The sequence below is a fragment of the Boleophthalmus pectinirostris genome, unplaced genomic scaffold, assembly GCF_026225935.1.
Source record: "Boleophthalmus pectinirostris isolate CB_2022bp ecotype Guang Dong unplaced genomic scaffold, ASM2622593v1 HiC_scaffold_18, whole genome shotgun sequence".
Taxonomy (NCBI): domain Eukaryota; kingdom Metazoa; phylum Chordata; class Actinopteri; order Gobiiformes; family Gobiidae; genus Boleophthalmus; species Boleophthalmus pectinirostris.
In genome coordinates this window covers 42,537,826-42,545,852 of record NW_026571133.1, presented here as the reverse complement: position 1 = coordinate 42,545,852, position 8,027 = coordinate 42,537,826, and positions in this window count along the sequence as shown.

The following is an 8,027-nucleotide window of genomic DNA, read 5'->3' as shown; positions in this document are numbered from 1 at the left end:
GTGAAAACCAAACACAGTGTAAGCATAGGACAGAAGATGAAATATAAGACTGTGGGAAATTATGTGCTGATCATGCTAATTCACCTAACATTATAGACTTTAGAATGACATGGGTGGAAAACGTGTGATTATCTGTAGGTCTATATAACATGTCTATTTCTGTACTGGAGTGCCATAAAGAATATGTTTTTGGACCTTGAGTGCTAAGGAGCAGCAAAACTGACATGTGTGGTCCCCGTGGCATGGTCCCACCCATGATAAGGTGCACTGGGTCAGCAGTATTGTTCATTTTCTTGCTGTATATGCTGAATCAACAAGTTAATGTTTTGTCAAGATGTAGTATAAAGCTACCCCTGATTTTGAGTTGGGGAGTTGAGGCGTTGTTCCGGGGTGACAGTTGTACATGGTAATCAACTTGAATCCTCTCAATGGAAAATGACGAAATAAAGTGGCTTGTTCTCTCGGATCTCTCGTGCTTCTTTCTAAGGACACGCATGGAACCTTCCGAAAAAACCCACAAGACAAATTATTTATAGTCACTGACCAAAATGATTGCTTGTCTCTAGCATTCGTTATACAGGTATTACAGCCTGTGGGTTACATTTCTATATTAGCAACTAAACTAAAACATTTTTGCACTACTTGAGTCATTTCATTGATCACTGCTGTGTCTACTGAAGTAATCTTACATGAGTAGCCTACATTTTATGAATACTCTACCCAGCACGTTAGCGGTAGAAGTAGGCAGGAAGTAACCAATCATATCTCTAGTCTATGGTCTCTAGTTTGGTCAGCGATTGTCGGAGCTATATCGTAGCTATAGGCTCAGTTAGTTAGTGTAATAATAATAATAATAATAATAATAGTTTACTTACATGTCTGCCATCTGTGGGAATTGCCTACATGTATAGCAAAACATAATTTTTTTCTCTTCGTCGTAGTGAACCCATGGAAACTTTTCAGACCAAGACGGTACGAACTTTCGCTTGCGCTTTGCTTCATAAGAAGTTGCCGGAGCCTCATTTTGTAAATGATTTTGTGTTCGCTTGTTGGCCTTTCCTGGCATTTGGCCAGGTTTTGGTGGCTGAAGAAACATTTTCTCAGTGCTTGTATTCTTTTGCCGAAGTGTTTCACAGAGTAGCTCTGCCAATAAACATAGACTCTGATTGGCTCACATACGCACGCTGACATTTCTGATTGGTTAACGGCATGTGCGTGCTGTTAACACGACGTCCAGTTACTCTCAGCGCGGGAAATCTGTGTCTTAAACCACAACATCATGAATTAATTTGCAGATGATCGCTTGCCCGAAAGGGCAACTCGGAGGAAAAATGCACTTGCCCGCTCCAAGTGTTCAGTTGCCCCGGGCAAGCGGACAACCGTTAATGTCGAGCCCAGCACACATTACATTTATCTGCCTCATTTTGGACAGTACTCAAATAAAATAGTCTGTTTTGCATATGAATGTCAAAACTCGTACAGTTTTTGTGAATGAGCTGGTTCTGTCCTTCTTTGAAGATGACTGTTGCCCCTCGTGCTGTAGCCGCTTTAACAGAAAAGATGTCCTGGGAAAATGATGGGACGTAGAGAGCCTCCATCAACATCATATCCACAACGCGGCCTTTACTGTCTCTCAAATGCACTTTAGCAGAGACCCTTCACCTTAACTCCACCGACCGGGGCGTCCTCCAGCTGCTCTTTGAACGCGAATGTGTGGTCCTCCCGGCCACCGTCTGCTTCACTTTGTCCCGCTTTCTGCGCCGACAGTGTGCGTCCTTGTGCGTGGCGCTCTTACAGAAGCTGCACCACTGTCTCAGCTCCCTGCGATCTCCAGAAACGGACGTGCACTCCGCGGCTTTGTGGCCCTTCTGGCCGCAGGTGTAGCAGGTAAGTTTAACACTCCAATTGTCCCGTCCTTTCACCTTCATTACGCTGTCCTCTCCCGAGTCAGAAGCACCGAACTTCTCCATGCTTTCGTAACTTCTCAGTTTTGTTTTAAACTCGGCAAATGTCAGCTTTTCATCACTCTGCGTAATGTGTACAGAGAATGGTTTGTATGCATCAGGCAGTCCTTTTAAAATCATTGCGGTCCGTCACTCAAAGTCTCTCGCGTTACGCAGTGGTCTCCGCACGAATAATATAGTCCGTAACGCTTTCATTCACACCTTTTTGGAGAGATGTGAGCTCCGTGTTCAAACTTATCACTCGCGGCTTCCCCTTCCCCCTAATGGTCGCGGAGGATCTGCAGCGCTTTCCTTCCATCATCAGCGGCGTCTCTCATAACAAATGACAAACTTTTATCATCTAATACTTGAATTAGAACTGCGTACACTTCCTCATTTTTACTTGCGTCTTCCTCTGCATCCTCAGAGTCCCCTGCAGGTGCTTCGCTCAGTATGGTACTTTTAAGATCAAGTAGACGCAGGTGTGCCAGAAACTTGGTCTCCCACAGTTCGTAATTCTTTTCATCTCCATTAAAACACAAACGGTTCCATCGGCTACCGAACTCTTGCCTGGGCCCATAACCTGTTGTTGGCGCAGCCATCGAGGTAAGAGAAAGAGTATAGCCGGATAAATTCAGAGGACAAAATCAAGCAATGACATGGAGTTAGTTTGGCCTGCACACACTCAGAATTAAACCTGGCCCCAAATATACAATGTATATATTGGTTACTTGTCTATGATAACGTTTTATGAAGGTATGTTTTCTTAAAAGTTATGTAATTGCCTACTAGCAACAATTGTTAAGAAACAGTTATATTTACCTCTTAGGTTAATATTCAAAAGGAAAGATAAATTACTTACTTTGTTTAATCTAAAAAGGACTGGGCGCCTGGCACGGTGATAATTTGCCTCCTCTTCTATCAAAAAGTATATAATTATAAATAAAAGTGTAATGAGTTCAGGCTCCTTTTCAGCGCTACGTTTGTGATGTCAGAACACAAATGAATCAAATTTCAGCAGCTGTAGTGGTTGCTAGGCAACAGTGTGTTAATGTAAGATCACAGACACCTGTTGGCGTTCGCTCCGTGGGCCAGACCTGCCCCAACGGCCTGACGGTCCGCGGAGGCCAGCTCGAGGGTTGCAGCCTTCGTGGCCAACGAAAGACCCGGCCTTCGCAGCCTTCGGAGGTTGCAGCCCTCGAATTGGGACACGGCTCATGTGTCTGGTGAATGATGTAACTTCCTCTCTTTCAGTTGAATTCAAAATAAAAGTTCACAATAGTTATTTCTTGATGGTAGCACCATATGATATTTGAGTAAACTGACACGCTTGGACAATATTTGTTCCATGAAGGTCAGCGGTACTACAGATAGTATTAGTAGCATTGTGCAGACTGAGCAGTATATAGGCATTTAACATACTTAGACTTTTTTAACATAAAATAAAACATGAGTATAATATTTTTAAATGTCCAAGGCATAACACATTAATTAACATTTTAAACAGAATGCACATACCTGCACAAATAAAAGAAAATACGAATCCTCATCACATGTCTCTCCAATGCACACAGCTCAGTCCCCTGTTAGCAGGAAAACACATGGGGAACACTGAAGCTACATGTGATTACAGTAAACTTGCTACGGATATTAACACATTTCTGCATGGTTCAAATTATACATTTTGATTTGTAAAGATTAGAATTGATTCTAATCTATCTAAATAATATGACTATACTGAAATGAAAAATAACTAGTGCTTACCTCCGCAGTAGCATTGTACAGACTGAGGGAGGCGCTGCTGCACAGCACACGAGGCACATTGCTCATAAAGAAACAGTACAGGCAAAAATGCATCTCTTACTACACAATAATAACAAATTGGCTAAAACCTTCCTTAAACCATGAAATAACCATAGAAAATGAGATTAAAGTGAAGGATTTGGTGAATTTCACAAATAAAAACAAAAGTAATTTTTTTACTTGGTTTCACTCTGGTGAGTAAAAGTTGTGGGGGAATGTTTACCTTTACAGGGTGAAAAACAGGGTCACAGAGAGATAGTAGTAGTAGTAGTAGTAGTAGTAGTAGTAGTTGTTGTTGTTGTTGTAGTAGTAGTTGTTGTTAGTAGTAGTAGTAGTAGTAGTAGTAGTAGTAGTAGTAGTAGTAGTAGTAGTAGTAGTAGTAGTAGCTGATACCAATATCCAATATTTTGGCCTGCTGCTGTAAAATCCAGGCTCACAAAGTAATTTTTGAGTTGAGTAAAAATAATAACAATATTTATTTACAATATTGTCAAATTGGTATCAGTATCAGCTGATACTGATACTGGAACTGATATATCGCCATTCCCCATTTCTGATGAAGAAACAACATTGGAACAGATCAGATCTAGTGCAATATAGTCCCTTTCATTTCATAGCATTCAAAAAGAACTCTGAGCAGTAGTAATGTGTTGTACTGTTTTACTGGCGTGTATAGTGCATGACAGTGTGTAGAGAGCTTCATCAGTTTCATTCAGAACTGGTTCAGTTCGGGCAAACTGGGCAGGATGTGGAAGTGCACGTAGCATATCCTCATCTTCTGGTGAAAAAATAATTTTTGGCAATAGACCAGATTCTGATCTCCAATACCTCTCCTGACTTAATGCTCAGAAAAGAGTTATTTAATAAACAACTTAATCATTTGCTTATTACAAAAAGAGCAGATTATTTAATACACGGTACAAGACTTTTTTTTTATTTTATTTTTTCTATACAGTTCCCAACCAAGCCAAGAGTTTGCAATGAAACTCAGGACAAGTGAAAATGTCTCTAAAATCTTCTCAATCAAATCTCATACAGGGAAACTGACTACAAATCCTAAAGAATACACACTCAATAATACAACTCATTATACACATCAGGAACAATTTTTAATGAGCAAGCAACCTCCAGTTACTTAAATCCTTTGCACTTTCCTAGCCTCAGAGGACAGAAACATTCCAGGCTGGAGTCTCAAATCACACTCTCAAAACTTTTCAAAGCCGTTAAATCCATGAATTTAGGTAAGTCACCTGGATTAGATGGCCTACCTCCAGAGTTCAATTTGACATTTTGGTCCCAAATAGGACCTTTGCTCCTTGAGATGATCCATTTCTCAAAAACTAACCTCTCAATAACTCTTTATTAAAAAAAAAAAAAAAAAAAAAAAAAGACAAGGACCCAACGGAGACCTCTCTCTGCTAAATACAGACATAAAAATATACGCTAAGGTTTTAGCCTCGAGACTGGAACCCCTTGTGAACAATCTCACTCACAAAGACCAGACAGGGTTTAGAAAAACTCGTCTTGCATCTGATAATGTGCGCTGCCTGCTACACTTTATTGACCACACCCATAGCCCCAACTCTGCTGTCCTTTCAGTGAACGCAGAGAAAGCTTTTGCCTGGAAGCAAACACAAACTGATATTTTAGTCTCTGCATCTCCGAACACTTCTCTGTTCATCACACTTAGGCTGTGTGAAAGTTCGCAAACCATCCAAGGCACAGTGGCACACAGCATTGCATGCAGATGTATTTGGTCTTCCGTGTGCATGCAGCATCATGGCATCTGTTTGCATTTTTCACCTCAGTGAGTTGGGGCCAGTGATATCCTGTGCCAGACCTGACCTCATGGACTATTTTGGTGACTGCTCTCTGCTTCAGGGGTTGTGGGGTCCCACTGGGTCATCCTCTTTTGCTTTGTTAGAGTATGCCACTATTTATCAGTGCACGAGCCACAGAAGCTTCGAAGAGGAGGAGTTTCATCTTTTCCAAACAAGATATCAGGTAGAGGCACCAGGTATTTGCAGTGGTCACACCAAAAAATGAAAAAACACTCGGATGTACCACCTCTTGTTTCGCCATCTGTGGGGGTACATTGGCAGACATTGGTCAACAAGATCATCCCCGTGTTGATTGTAAAGGGCCACAGAAAAGGTTTTTTGGACCATCACCATTGTTTTTTCCTTCTTGACCCATCTGTTGGCAACATCTTCAGGGGACTGGCCAGCACAGGACGAGACCATGTGGATGACTGAACTGTTGAGCCAACGTGTGACAGTGATGTTTGCATTATTGCTGACAACACAGCAAGCTCCTCTGCCCATTTCTTAGAGTTGTTTTTCACTCTTGAGTTTCTGATTTGCTCCCTTCAGCCTGTTTGCTCTGCATGTACCTGTGCCATAGATGCCTTGGTCTTTTAAGGCCCAGATGAGTGGAATGCTGCAGAAGAAGTTATCAAAAAACACCTTGTGATTTTTGTGTTTTATGTCATCACAAAGACACATCAGCACACCTCCAGCCATTCCCAATCCACTGATGTGACCACTACTTGCAGAGCCTTGGTACACTTCGAATCTATACTGTACATATAGCTTAAGGTTCCTGCCCTCACCCACACTTTCACTCCCCTGGGTTTGGGCTTTTTTTAGTATGTATTGTTTGATGGACAGTAAGCCTTTAAAAGGTATGATCTGCTCATCAACTGACTGAAATTCTTTATGGTCTGCTGCTGCCTTGAATGTCTCCTGAACTGCACTTAACAATGGTCTTATTTTGAAGAGCCTACCCTTGTTTGCTGGCTGGTAAGTCAAGTTATCCACAAAATGCAGGTATCTCAGAATTTCCTCAAATCTGTTTACAGAAATGGCATTTGCAATCATTCCAAGAAGAAGGCCATCCTCACTAGACCAGTACATTTGTGTACTAGGACACTGAATGTACCCCATGATCAGATTGATCCCTAAAAATTTCTTCTCTTGTCACTGCCAAATTTTCTTTCCCTTTCTGGAGACCATACAAGCTGGTGTTGTGCACTATATCATCAATGTGATCTGCTGGAAACAGATGTCTGAAGAAATCTATGGGATCTCTTCCCTCCACATTCAGTTTCCACTCTCCTAGAAAAGCAGGCAAGACTCCATCAAAGTCGTTGTCTTGGACTTTCCAGGTATTTTTTCGGGCTTGAATATGGTCAGGTGTCATGTGCCCATCTTCCATAGCTTCCTGATCGTGCTGACCATCCTCTGCATCCTGCTCCTCATCATCCTCACTGTCTGCATCCTGACTATCTGTATCGCCATCATCCTCAGCTCCTATGCCTCTTTTCTTCTCTGGCAGCCACTCAATCATCACTGTTGTCACTACAGTCATCATCACTGGAGCTGGACAGAATTTCCTCGAGTACTCTGTAGGCTGTCTTTGTTTGAAATCTACAAAATAAGACAAAATAATTCTTATAGTAGCTCAAACTACAGCTAATCTGCACAAAAATTGTATGTTTTAAATGAATATAACAATTATACACTGACTTATAACCAAAACAGTCACAAGAAACAGTGAAGCAATTATATGGCTTGTGTTAAAAAAATATACTCTGTGATGCATGATGTCCACTTCACTGGACACATGCTTAATCATAATTTTCTACATATTGGACATAAAAATTTCATATTCCAAACAGATAATATCCTTCCCTAGATGTTACTGTATATCATCATATATATATATTTTTTTTACCTGTGGGGCTCTTCTAGTATAGAAAGATTGACATGATATGCCAGCAGTGGTCAGCAGGGGTAGCTGTTTGTCGGCCAGAGGGCACTCCAGAGGCTGATATGCAGTTCCACCACAGAAATCAATGCATTAAAGAGAGAGTTACTTTTTAGTAGCTGTCCACTGTAGTGGCCGCTATGCACCAGAGGGTTAAATTCAGCATAAGCATAATAATTAATTACATCTACACTATTCTTGACCACAACTAGGTAGCAGAGATGGGCTCCAAAAATACAACCACAGCTACACAAATACCGAACAGCGCCATTGTGTTTAGACGGTAAGGACCAGACTGGAGCCCTACTAGACCTATATACTCCATATGCTGGCCATCCTGCCCCCCCCACCCCAACCCAGAGCAGCATCTGAGACTGGGGGGCACTTTTCCCACAGTGGTAATGTTTACCCACTGTGCAAGACAGAGTTCAGTCACTTGCTTATATCTGAAAATTATTATATTATGTTGCTGATATTAATTTGATTGATGTATGTTTATTGTCTGTATCTTCC